Source organism: Balaenoptera physalus (assembly GCF_965194825.1).
Source record: "Balaenoptera physalus genome assembly, chromosome: 1".
NCBI classification, from domain to species: Eukaryota; Metazoa; Chordata; class Mammalia; order Artiodactyla; family Balaenopteridae; genus Balaenoptera; species Balaenoptera physalus.
In genome coordinates, this window is record NC_138882.1 from 120,389,314 (window position 1) to 120,401,855 (window position 12,542).

The following is a 12,542-nucleotide window of genomic DNA, read 5'->3' on the forward strand; positions in this document are numbered from 1 at the left end:
TTTTATTTATTTTTATTTTTAAAATAATTTTATTGGAGTATAGTTGATTTAAAATATTGCGTTAGTTTCTGCTGTACAGCAAAGTGAGTCATGAGATAGGTATTGTCTTCCTCCTTCTACAAATGGTGAAACAGAAACCAGAGATGTTAATATAGCATGATGTCTACATCATGCTATGGGTAGCTATATTTTGCCTGGTTGGTTACACATTGGGGTATGGTAGTGGACACTGTTAGTGCTCTACCCCAACTTCCTCATATCTCTTTACTATTCCTGTATACCTCTTCTCTCTGTGTCAGGGGACTTTCTCTCTCAATGGCTCACACTGGCAACTCTTCTCTGGAGGATAGCACTCAGGCTACGTGAGCTGCTTTGTCTGTTTACGCAAAGAGCCAGTGGTAGCTTACATCATACCAGGTGGTCCTTAGTCAATGACTGACAAGTGCAGGGACGTGAAATCTTAGTGCCTTTGCTTCAGGTTGGGACAAGTTCCGAAGTGTAACTTATACATTAGAGTTCCCTGTGGGAATCAACCTGAAACAACCTCCAAGGGACTCTACCTGTAATCAACACCCCACTTGACTTCTTTTCTTTCCTTGTTCTAGTTTCTCTCCTCCCTTGCCATTTTTTCTTTGAGAACTTCCTTAATAAATTGCTTGTGCATAAATCCTTGTCTCAGGGTTTGCTTTTGGTGAATCCATTCTAAGATAGAGTGTCATGTCTTAAATTCTCAAATAATATTTATTAAGTGCTTACTATATGCCAAGCACTATGTGACATTCTTTAAATCTATTAACTCATTGAATCCTCACAAGAACCCCATGAGTAGATACCATTTCTCATTTTACAAATGAGAAAACTGAGCCTTAATAGCTTCCTCAAAGTCACCCTGCCAGTAAGTGTCAGAACCAAGCTGAAACCCTAGTCTGACTCCAAGCCATATTCATAACCCCTATGCTGTACTCCTCCAGGACACATCATTTCACCTGGTAAGGGAGCCAACTCATAGTCAACTCTACCACCTGTGGAAGAATACAAAAACAAATGATAAAAATTCTAGTGCAAAAACCAAATTATCACATATTTTACAATTTTCTATTCCTAATCAAGAAGATCTAGATTTCTGTAACTGGGGAGAGTGAGAAATCTTGTATGGGCAAAAAATATTATATAACATGTCATATAGCCTTTAGACTCGTCCCTTGAATATTTATGGAGTATGCTTTGCGATAAGCTCAGAAGATAAAACAGTGCCTTCCCTTAAGGAATCCACAATTTAGTGACGGAGACTGACCAATGAAGGTCTGTAATACAACCTGATAAATGCTGTAATAAAAGTATATGATAGCAAGGAGGAAGGAGCAAAGAATTCTGAGTCAGGATTTGAGATGGAGTTAGGGAATGACTCATTTAACATGAGTCTTAAAGAATGGATAGGATTTTAATGTTTTATTTTATCTCATTTTAATTTAATTTAATTTTACTTTATTATTTTACAATGGAAGAATGAATACCAGAATTTTGTTTGAAATAGAGGCCAATATCACAGAGATAGAAAATGGCCTATATCTCTACTTCTAATTAAAATTCTAATACAAAGACCTAGATCCCATGTACTTACTCTGGTGGAAAGAACAGTAGTGCTTTTTCTCTGATTGATTGAGAGTCTCTTGAAAATAACACAGAATTATTTTACAATTAGAATATTCACTCTCAAGCAGTGATCGCTTATATTCATAGCTATATAAAACGTGATTCTGAAATGGAGGTTTCAAAATTTCAAATGTTTCTAATATGGAGATGCGAACTTGGACAAATTAATGCCCACGCTAGGTAGAAGAGAGTGATTTCCAACCTGTGGATTAAGACCCTCAGGGGTCTCAAGTTTATTGAAATGGGCGTTCAAATTCATATGCATATATGCATTCCTTTTCCAAGCTACAGACACTAGAGCTCTTATCTTGTGGGGCAGTGATAAAACAAAGCAGTTAAGAATATAAGGGTTTGGAGTTGTACTGTCAGAGTTCAAACCCCAGCTGTATCATTAAGTGGATGAACTTGGTTAAACTACTTGACCTCTCTGTGCCTCAATTTCCTCATCAGTTGAGTGAGGATAATAATAAACCTGCATTGAAGAATAGTTATGACTTAAATGAATTCAATATATATACATATGGGACATTTAGAACACTGACACATGGTAAAAATATATCAGTTATTATTATGTATGTGAGTTGGGAAAGCAGATCACTGACATTCTTTTGACATTAAAAAAATAATAATCCTTACTGGACTATTTCTGAAAAAGTTGGGGATCACTAGTCTACAGTAGATCCTTGCCTATTCAAAGAAGCTTATCTCAGTGGATTACCAGGTACTTTGCTCCTCCTCCCGTTCCCTTTCCTGCTAGCTTTTTTGTCCCTACTTCACACATTAGTATCTCTAGCTTATATGTATTCATTAGAAGTGTTTTCAGTTATAAAACTTAATAATAGTGGCTTAACATAATATGGATTTATTTGCCTTACTAGGCAGTCACTGGTGTAGTGGCTTACTGGTGGCACAAAGGACACAGGCTCTTTCTAAATTTCTTCTCTACCAACCTTGGATGTGTGATTTTTACTCGTGATCATGAGAGGTTGCTGCACCTACAGGTCCCATATTTATGCTGTAAGTAGAGGAATGTGGTAGCCCCTACACTATCTGCTCTTGTATCAGAAAAGCAAAAGTTTTACCAGAAGTCCCTGAGATTTCAGTTTCCATCTAATTTGCCAGATGTTCTGATTGTGTGTACATCATGCTATTAAAAATGTGGATATGGGCTACCTGTATTGACATCACCTGGCAGCTTGTTAGAAATTGCAGAATCTCAGGCACTATCCCAGACCTACTGACCTGCTTTTAAACAAGATTCCCAGAAGACACATGTGCACATTAATTTTTTTTTAACATCTTTATTAGAGTATAATTGCTTTACAGTGGTGTGTTAGTTTCTGCTGTATCACAAAGTGAATCAGCTATACATATACATATATCCCCATATCCCCCCTCTTGCATCTCCCTCCCACCCTCCCTATCCCTCCCCTCTAGGTGGTCACAAAGCACGGAGCTGATCTCCCTGTGCTATGCGGCTGCTTCCCACTAGCTATCTATTTTAAATTTGTTAGTGTATATATGTCCATGCCACTCTCTCACTTCATCCCAGCTTACCCTTCCCCCTCCTCTAAATTTTGAGAAGCACTAGTTTTCATCATATTAACCATAGTTAGCACATCTTGACTCTATGTATATGACTTGGATGCAAATACGTTATTATTAATTACCTCTCTGATAAAGGTGTCGGCCCTGGCACTCACATAATCCTTCATGCTAAACCTAGTTTCTTTGTGAGACGTTTACACCTTTGCATTTCCTTGGTCAGCATGGCCTTGGTTCCTGGTACAGAGTCAGATTTTCCATTAATGTCTTATTTGGCTTTTAAATATTCTTGTAAAACCTGCTCAGATGCTTCTCTTGTCCCTGCCACCTGGGTCAGTATTGTTGGGAGGGGAGGTTTCTCTCAGTGAACTACTTGCTCAACTAATTATTGGTTGGGTTGCTTGTTTTTCTTCTTTTTACTTCTTCAAAGTTATTATTGAACTCCTTATTTAGTGAGATGTGTAGTTTTGTGCATTGGGTTTTTCCTCTATATAAAGTGCAAAAATTTAACCTGTTCCTGTATATTTTGAAATATTTTATTCAGTAAGTTGTCAAAGAACAGATAAATGTTTTCTTTTAGGAAAAGTGCTTTTCACTTTTATTGACATGAGTCAATAAAGTATCTGTTTCATTCCTTTTTAAAAGTAAACTTCCTTGGGATGGTGATTAAAGGGAATATATCTGTAAGGGAAAAAACTTCATAAAGTTCTGATGACAACAGCATAATACAAAATGTTTTAAAATGTGCCCCAAGATTTTTTAAAAATGCAGTTTGTAAGTAATATGTTTCTTCATTAACATGCTGGTGACTCTTGGGTAGGGTTGCCTGAAGAGCTGGATAAACAGAATGAAGGTATAAGCAGAATAGGTCAAAATGAACTCTACATTTAAAGAGAGGACAAAGACTATTTTAGAGTTAACACAGTAGGAAAAAATTTTGTGTATTAGCCACAAAATTTCAACTATTTCAGTACCTCTATATCATTATGCATAAATGCAGAGAATATTATCCTGTAGGAAGTGTCCCTCATCTATGTTTTCAAAGAAATTTTCCTTCAATTTAGGGCTCAAGAATAGTATGAGATATAGAGAGGATTTAGAGTGACCAGAAATATAAATGCTGGTCAAGAAACTCGAGGAACTTCACAATGAGACATCACTTCACACCCATTGGGATAGCTATCATCAAAAAAAAACAGAAAATAACTGTTGGTGAAGATGTGGAAGAATTGGAACCCTTGTGCATTGCTGGTGGGAATGAAAAAAGGTACAGTTGCTATGGAAAACAGTATGATGGCTCCTCAAAAAAATTAAGCATAGGATTGTCATGAGATCCTGCAATTCTACTTCTAGGTATATACCAAAGAGAATTGAGAGCAGGCGCTGGAACAGATATTTGTAAACCCATGTTCATAGCAGCATGACTCACAATAGCCAAAAGTGGAAGCAACTCAAGTGTCCATCAATGGATGAATGGCTAAGCAAAATGTGGTATATCCATACAACAGAATAATATTATCCAGCTTTAAAAAGGAAAGCAATTTTGACATGTGCCACAACAAGGATAAACCTTGAAAACATTACGCCAAGTGAAATAAACCAGTCACAAAAGGACAAATACTGACTGAGTCCACTTATGTGAGGTATCTAGAATAATCAAATTCATAGATTGGTGATTGCCAAGGCCTGGGGGGAGATTGGAGGGGAAATCATTGTTTAATGGGTATGGAGTTTCAGTTTGGGAAGATGAAAAAGTGCTGGATATGGATAGTGGTGATAGTTGCACAACAATGTGCATGTACTTAATACAGCAGAACCATACACCTAAAGTGGTTAAAATTGTAAATTTTATGTTATGTATATTTTACCACAATAAAAAAATCAGGAACTTAAGAGGATAAAAGTTTAACATCTTTCTATTATTTTACATGTTTAAATTAATAACTTTAGCACTTAGCACAGTACTCTTTCCTTTATTAGGTAGCTTGATTGGAACTGGGGTTGCCTGTAGTTCAACAAACATTTGTTCAGTCCCTACTGACTATAAACCCTCACTGTGGTAGGCCTTAGGGATATAAAAACAAATTAAATATAGTCCTTGGCTTTAGTGAAGGCACAGATTAGCATGGGAGACAGACATGGAGATTGATGATTGCAATTTAGTTCAATACAATACGTAACAGAAATACATATGACATTGTGGTTGAGAGCGTAGGTTCTAGAAGCAGACTTCCTGAGTTTGAATTCTGGGTTGATCGCTTTTACCAGTAGTATGATCTTAAACAGGTTGCTAAATCTGTTTGTGTCTCTGTTTCCTCATCTGTAGAATAGGAATAATAATGATTCTTGGCTCATAGTTGTTGTGAATATTAAATGAGTTCATATTATAAAGCGCCTAGAATAGTGCCTGGAACATGGTGAATTCTTTTTATATTTATCCAGCATTGGCATCATGTAAAGAGCAGTAGTACTAGTGGAATATAAGGTAGATATTTTGTCTTTTTATTCACTGCTAAATCTCCAGTGCCAGGAAATTATCTGACACATCATAAGTGCTTAAGAAATGTTTTTTTTTTTTTTTTTATTTTACAAATGAGGAAAGTGAGGCTCAGAAATAGTACAGAGAAGAGAGTTTGAGACCGATGGGGTAGGTGATTAGAGAAAACTTCAAGAGGAAGCAATGCCTCAATAGGGCTTTGTCAGATGACTCTGTTTTCCTGATAACAATGGGGCGGTGGGGAGCGGGGCAGGCATTTCTGACAGGGGAAACAGTATTGTAGCCATGCAGGTGAACTAGCACTGACTGTCTGGGGAACAATGATAAGTCTGGTGTCGTCAGATTGTGAAGGATAAGGTGAGGAATGGCCTGAGAGGATGCTGGAAAAATAGAGAAGTTTACTTTTGAAATTTATTTAGTTATTACTATATACCTGGTACTATGACATGTGTCAGGCTTGCATAGCAACCACGACACAGTTCTAGTGTTCAGGAGCTTATGTGAAAGACCTGAAATGCCATACAACAAGGATTAGGCTTTATGGAGTCAACTGTGGAGTTGCTGAAGAACCTTGAAAAGCTTTTAAGAAAAGACATGGCCTAGTTAGACTGTATAGATGGATAGAACTCTGGCAGCATATAGAGGATAAACTGGGAAGGGGCTGGAGGGCTCCTGCTGCTGGTGTTGCTTGGAAGACAACTAGTGATGAAGTTCTGTTCTAATCCAGACGAGAGTATACCGCCAAAACTAAGGTGGTATTGGTAGGAATAAAGAGGAAGGATATGAATTTAAGAGGGAATACAGGATATAGTCTCTAGAACTTGGTGACTGAGGGTGAAAAGAGAGAGAGAAAATCAGATGACTCCCAGTTTTCTGACTTGGCTATCTTGGTGGAGAGTTGAGACCCCCTATTCCCACTCATTCAAGGAAGAAAATAAGAAAAAGAAAAAAAGTGGGTTGGGGAATGGGAAGCAGAAAAAAATTTAGTAATTCAGTTTTGGACAAATTGAGTTTGAGGTGTCAAAGAACATCTAGATAGAAAAGACCTGTAAAGAACTACACACACACACACCCCACAGATAAATGTGTGTGTGTGTGCGTGCACGTGTGCATACCTTGGTACTTGGGGAGAGCTCTTAGAATCAGAGATCTGGGAGTAATCAGCTTATAGCATAGCATACATATCTTTTAAAATCAAATCACTCTTGTCCCACTGTGTTAGTTTCCTCTTTCTGTTGTAAGAAATTGCTTCAAGCTTAGTGATTTAAAACCACACAAATTCATTATCTTATGATTCTGGAAGTCAGAAGTCTGAGGTGGGTCAGTTGGGCTAAGGTGTCGACAGGGTTGGTTTCTTCTGGAGGCTCTAGGGGAGAAGCTGTTTCCTTGCCTTTTCTGGTTTCTAGAAGCCACCTGCATTCCTTGGCTCTTAACCTCTTCCTCTATCTTCAAAGCCATAAATATAGTATCTTCAAGTCTTTCTCTCTGTCTCTTAGTTTCTGACTTCTGTTTCCATCATTACATCTTCCCTGACTCTCCTGCCTTCCTGTTTCCCTTACCAGGACCATTTTTATTACACTGGACACACCTGAAAACCAGGATAATCTCTCCATCTCAAGGTCCTTAAGTAAATCACAACTGCAAAGTCCCTTTTGCCATGGAAGGTAACACATTCACAGTTGTGAGCACTAGGACATGGACATGTTTAGGAGGCAATTATTCTGTCTTCCACATTCATTTTTATTTGTAGAGTTTAAATTCAAATTCAGTTTATTCACTTTTAGTGTTTAAATGCCTCTGCAACTTGTCATGATTGTTGCCTACCTAGCTCTCCAAACTTGATCTGATCTTTGTCCCACCTCAAGTGAGGCCAAAAAACCTTCCTTGACCTTCTAGTCCAAAGAAATATCTCTCCTCTGAACTCCTACACTGCTTCTATTTGTGGTATTCATTTGTATTAATCATTCACTCATGTGAAGTCTCGGTTCCATTAAAGAGAAATTTACCTCAGATTGACTTAAGGAATTAAGTGGAATTTTTTGACTCAGGGAATCCAAAAAAGGACTAGACAAGAAATTATGGGAAGGTCAAGATGCAGCTAGTTTTCAGGAAGAGCCAAAACCAGGGACTTGAACATTCTGTCTCCTTCCTTTGTTTCTACTTCTCTCAGAGACACTTTCATTCTCTCCTATGGAGGATGATCTTGTCCATATGGCAAAAAACAGGGCCAAGAACAGGAACCAAGTTTTATACTTTAAGGCTTCTCTCATCAGACACACAAACCAAGACAGACTTAAGAGAAGAAATGTTGCTTAAACTCCCTTCAAGAGTTGTGAAAAGACACCGAAGAGTCAAGATGCTGGAATAAGAGGATGTGGAATTGTCTCTCCTCACAAGTATATCAAGAATACATCTACAAATGGAACAGTTCTCACATAGCACTTGCTGAATATTAGTGGAAGACTTGAGACACCGAAAAGGACAGGAAAAATCCCCACCCAACTAGGTAGGATGAAAGAAAGAAAAAAGAAAAGAGGAATTAAAAAAGGGACCAACCCTAGAGGAAAACTGAAGGTATCCATCTTGACACCAAAACCCGGCTCTACCCAACTGCCTACAGGCTCCAGTGCTGGACACCTCACACCAAACAACCAGCAAGAAAGGAACACAGCCCCACCCATCAGCAGACAGGCTGCCTAAAGTCATAATAAGCTCACAGCCACCCCAAAGCACACCACCTGATGTGGCCCTACCCTTCAGAGGGAAAAGACTTTGAAAAAGAACTCAGAGTAATATAGTAAAGATGATCCAAGATCTCAGAAAAAGAGTGGAAGCATGGATCGAGAAGATACAAGAAATGTTTAACAGAGACCTAGAAAAACTAAAGAACAAACAATCATTGATTGTTCACATTAACATTGATTGTTCACATTCACAATAACTGAAATGAAAAATATACTAGAAGGAATCAATAGCAGAATAACTGAGGCAGAAGAACAGATAAGTGAGCTGGAAGATAGAATGTGGAAATAACTGCCACAGAGCAGAATAAAGAAAAAAAGAATGAAAAGAATTGAAGACAGTCTCAGAGACCTCTGAGACAATATTGAACACACAAACATTCGAATTATAGGGGTCCCAGAAAAAGAAGAGAGAGAAGGGATCTGAGAAAATATTTGAAGAGATTATAGCCCCAAACTTCCCTAACATGGGAAAGGAAATAGTCATGCAAGGCCAGGAAGTGCAGAGAGTCCCATACAGGGTAAACCCAAGGAGAAACATGCTGAGACACATATTAATCAAACTAACAAAAATTAAATACCAAGAAAAATATTAAAAGCAGCAAGGGTAAAAACAGCAACTAATAACATACAAGGGAATTCCCATAAGGTTATCAGCTGATTTTTCAGCAGAAACTTTGCAGGCCAGAAGGGAGTGGCAGGTTACATTTAGAGTGATGAAAGGGAAAACCTACAACCAAAATTACTCTACCCAGCAGGGATCTCATTCCTTTTTCTCGAGAGAGAAATCAAAAGCTTTACTGACAAGCAAAAACTAAGAGAATTCAGCACCACCAAACAGCTTTACAACAAAGGCAAAAGGAACTTCTCCCGGCGGGAAAAACAAGACAAGAAAAAGACCTACAAAAACAAACCCAAAACAATTAAGAAAATGGTAATAGGAACATACATATCAATAATTACCTTAGATATATATGCTACAACCAAAAGACAGAGAATAGCTGAATGGATACAAAAACAAGACCCGTATATTTGCTGTCTACAAGAGACCCACTTTGGAACTAGGGACACATACAGACAGAAAGTGAGGAGATGGAAAAATATAGTCCATGCAAATGGAAATCAAAAGAAAGCTAGAGGAGCAATACTTATATCAAACAATACTTATAACAGACTTTAAAATAAAGACTGTTACAAGAGGCAAGGAAGGACACTACATAATGATCAAGGGATCATTCCAAGAAGAAGATATAACAATTGTAAATATTTATGCACCCAACATAGGAGCACCTCAATATATAAGGCAAATGCTAACCGCCATTAAAGGGGAAATCGACAGTAACACAATAATGGTGGGGAACTTTAACATTCCACTTACGCCAATGGATAGATCATCCAGACAGAAAATTAATAAGGAAACACAAGCCTTAAATGACATATTAGACCAGATAGACTTAATTGGTATTTATAGGACAATCCATCTGAAAATAGCAGAGTACACTTTCTTCTCAAGTGCACATGGAACATTCTCCAGGATAGATCACATCTTGGGTCACAAATCAAGCCTCAGAAAATTTGAGAAAATTGAAATCATATCAAGCATCTTTTCCGACCACAACACTATGAGATTAGAAATCAATTACAGGAAAAAAGCTGTAGAAAACACAAACACAAGGAGGCTGAACAATATGCTACTAATTAACCAGGAGATCACTGAAGAAATCAAAGAGGAAGTTTTAAAAAATACCTAGAAACAAATGACAGTGAAAACACGATGACCCAAAACCTATGGGATGCAGCAAAAGCATTTCTAAGAGGGAAGTTTATAGCAATTCAATCTCACCTCAAGAAACAAGCAAAATCTCAAATAAACAATCTGACCTTACACCTAAAGTAACTAGAGAAAGAAGAACAAACAAAACCCAAAGTTAGCAGAAGGAAAGAAATAAAGATCAGAGCAGAAGTAAATGAAATAGAAACAAAGAAAACAATAGCAAAGATCAATGAAACTAAAAGCTGGTTCTTTGAGAAGATAAACAAAATCGACAACCCTTTAGCCAGACTCATCAAGAAAAAAAGGGAGAGGAAATCAAATCAATAAAGTTAGAAATGAAAAAGAAGTTACAACTGACACTGCAGAAATACAAAGGATCATAAGAGACTACTACAAGCAACTATATGCCAATAAAATGGACAACTGGAAGAAATGGACAAGTTCTTAGAAAAGTACAACCTTCAAAAACTGAACCAGAAGAACTAGAAAATATGAACAGGCCGCTCACAAGTAATGAAATTGAAACTGTTATTAAAAGTCTTCCAAAAAACAAAAGTCCAGAACCAGATGGCTTCACAGGAAAATTCTATCAAACATTTAGAGAAGAGCTAACACTTAGCTCTTGTTAGCTCTTGTTGACAAAATTCAACATCCATTTATGATAAAAACTCTCCAGAAAGTGGGCATAGAGGGAACCTACCTCAATATAATAAAGGACATATATGACAAACCCACAGCAAACATCATTCTCAATGGTGAAAAACTGAAAACATTCCCTCTAAGATTGGGAACAAGACAAAGGTGTTCACTCTCACCACCATTATTCAACATAGTTTTGGAAGTCCTAGCCCCAGCAATCAGAAAAGAAAAAGAAATAAAAGGAATACAAATTGGAATAGAAGAAGTAAAACTGTCACTGTTTGCATATGACATGACACTGTACATAGAAAATCCTAAAGATGCCACCAGAAAACTACTAGAGCTAATCAATGAATTTGGTAAAGTTGCAGGATACAAAATTAATGCACAGAAATCTTTTGCATTCCTATACACTAACAATGAAAGATCAGAAAGAGAAATCAAGGAAACAATCCCATTTACCATCACTACAAAAAGAATAAAATGCCTAGGAATAAACCTACCTAAGGAGGCAAAAGACCTGTACTCAGAAAACTATAAAACACCGATGAAAGAAATCAAAGATGACATAAACAGATGGAAAAATATACCATTTTCTTGGATTGGAAGAATCAACATTGTGAAAATGACTATACTACCCAAAGCAATCTACAGTTCAATGCAATCCTTATCAAATTACCAATGGCATTTTTCACAGAACTAGAACAAAAAATTTTACAATTTGTATGGAAACACAAAAGACCCTGAATAGCCAAAACAATCTTGAGAAAGAAAAACAGAGGTGGAGGAATCAGGCTCCCTGACTTCAAACTACACTGCAAAGCTACAGTAATCAAAACACAAAAACAGAAATATAGATCAATGGTACAGGATAGAAAGCCCAGAGATAAACCCATGCACCTATGGTCACCTAATCTATGACAAGGGAGGCAAGAATATACAATGGAGAAAAGACAGACTCTTCATTAAGTCGTCCTGGGAAAACTGGACAGCTACATGTAAAAGAATGAAATTAGAACACTCCCTAACACCATACACAAAAATAAACTCAAAATGGATTAAAGACCTAAATGTAAGGCCAGACACTATCAAACTCTTAGAGGAAAACATAGGAAGAACACTCTTTGACATAAATCACAGCAAGATCTTTTTTGATCCACCTCCTAGAGTAATGGAAATAAAAGCAAAAATAAACAGATGGGACCTAATGAAACTTAAAAGCTTTTGCACAGCAAAGGAAACCATAAACAAGACAAAAAGACAACCCTGAGAATGGGAGAAAATATTTGCAAACGAATCAACGCACAAAGGATTAATCTCCAAAATATATAAACAGCTCATGCAGCTCAATATTAAAGAAACAAACGACCCAATCCAAAAATGGGCAGAAGACCTAAATAGACATTTCTCCAAAGAAGACACACAGATGGCCAAGGAGCACATGAAAAGATGCTCAACATCACTAATTATTAGAGAAATGCAAATCAAAACTACAATGAGGTATCATCTCACACCAGTTAGAATGGGCATCATCAGAAAATCTACAAACAATAAATGCTGGAGAGGGTGTGGAGAAAAGGGAACCCTCTTGCACTGTTGGTGGGAATGTAAATTGATACAGCCACTATGGAGAACAGTTTGGAGGTTCCTTAAAAAACTAAAAATAGAATTACCATATGACCCAGCAATCCCA

The 12,542-nt window shown here is 37.3% G+C and overlaps 1 protein-coding gene across 1 annotated transcript in view; it reads right to left on the reverse strand.

Moving 5' to 3' along the window:
* Window positions 1-12,542, reverse strand: part of LOC309636663 (calcium-activated chloride channel regulator 1) — a 96,954-nt gene that overhangs the window by 26,699 nt on the left and 57,713 nt on the right. The window lies entirely within an intron of this gene.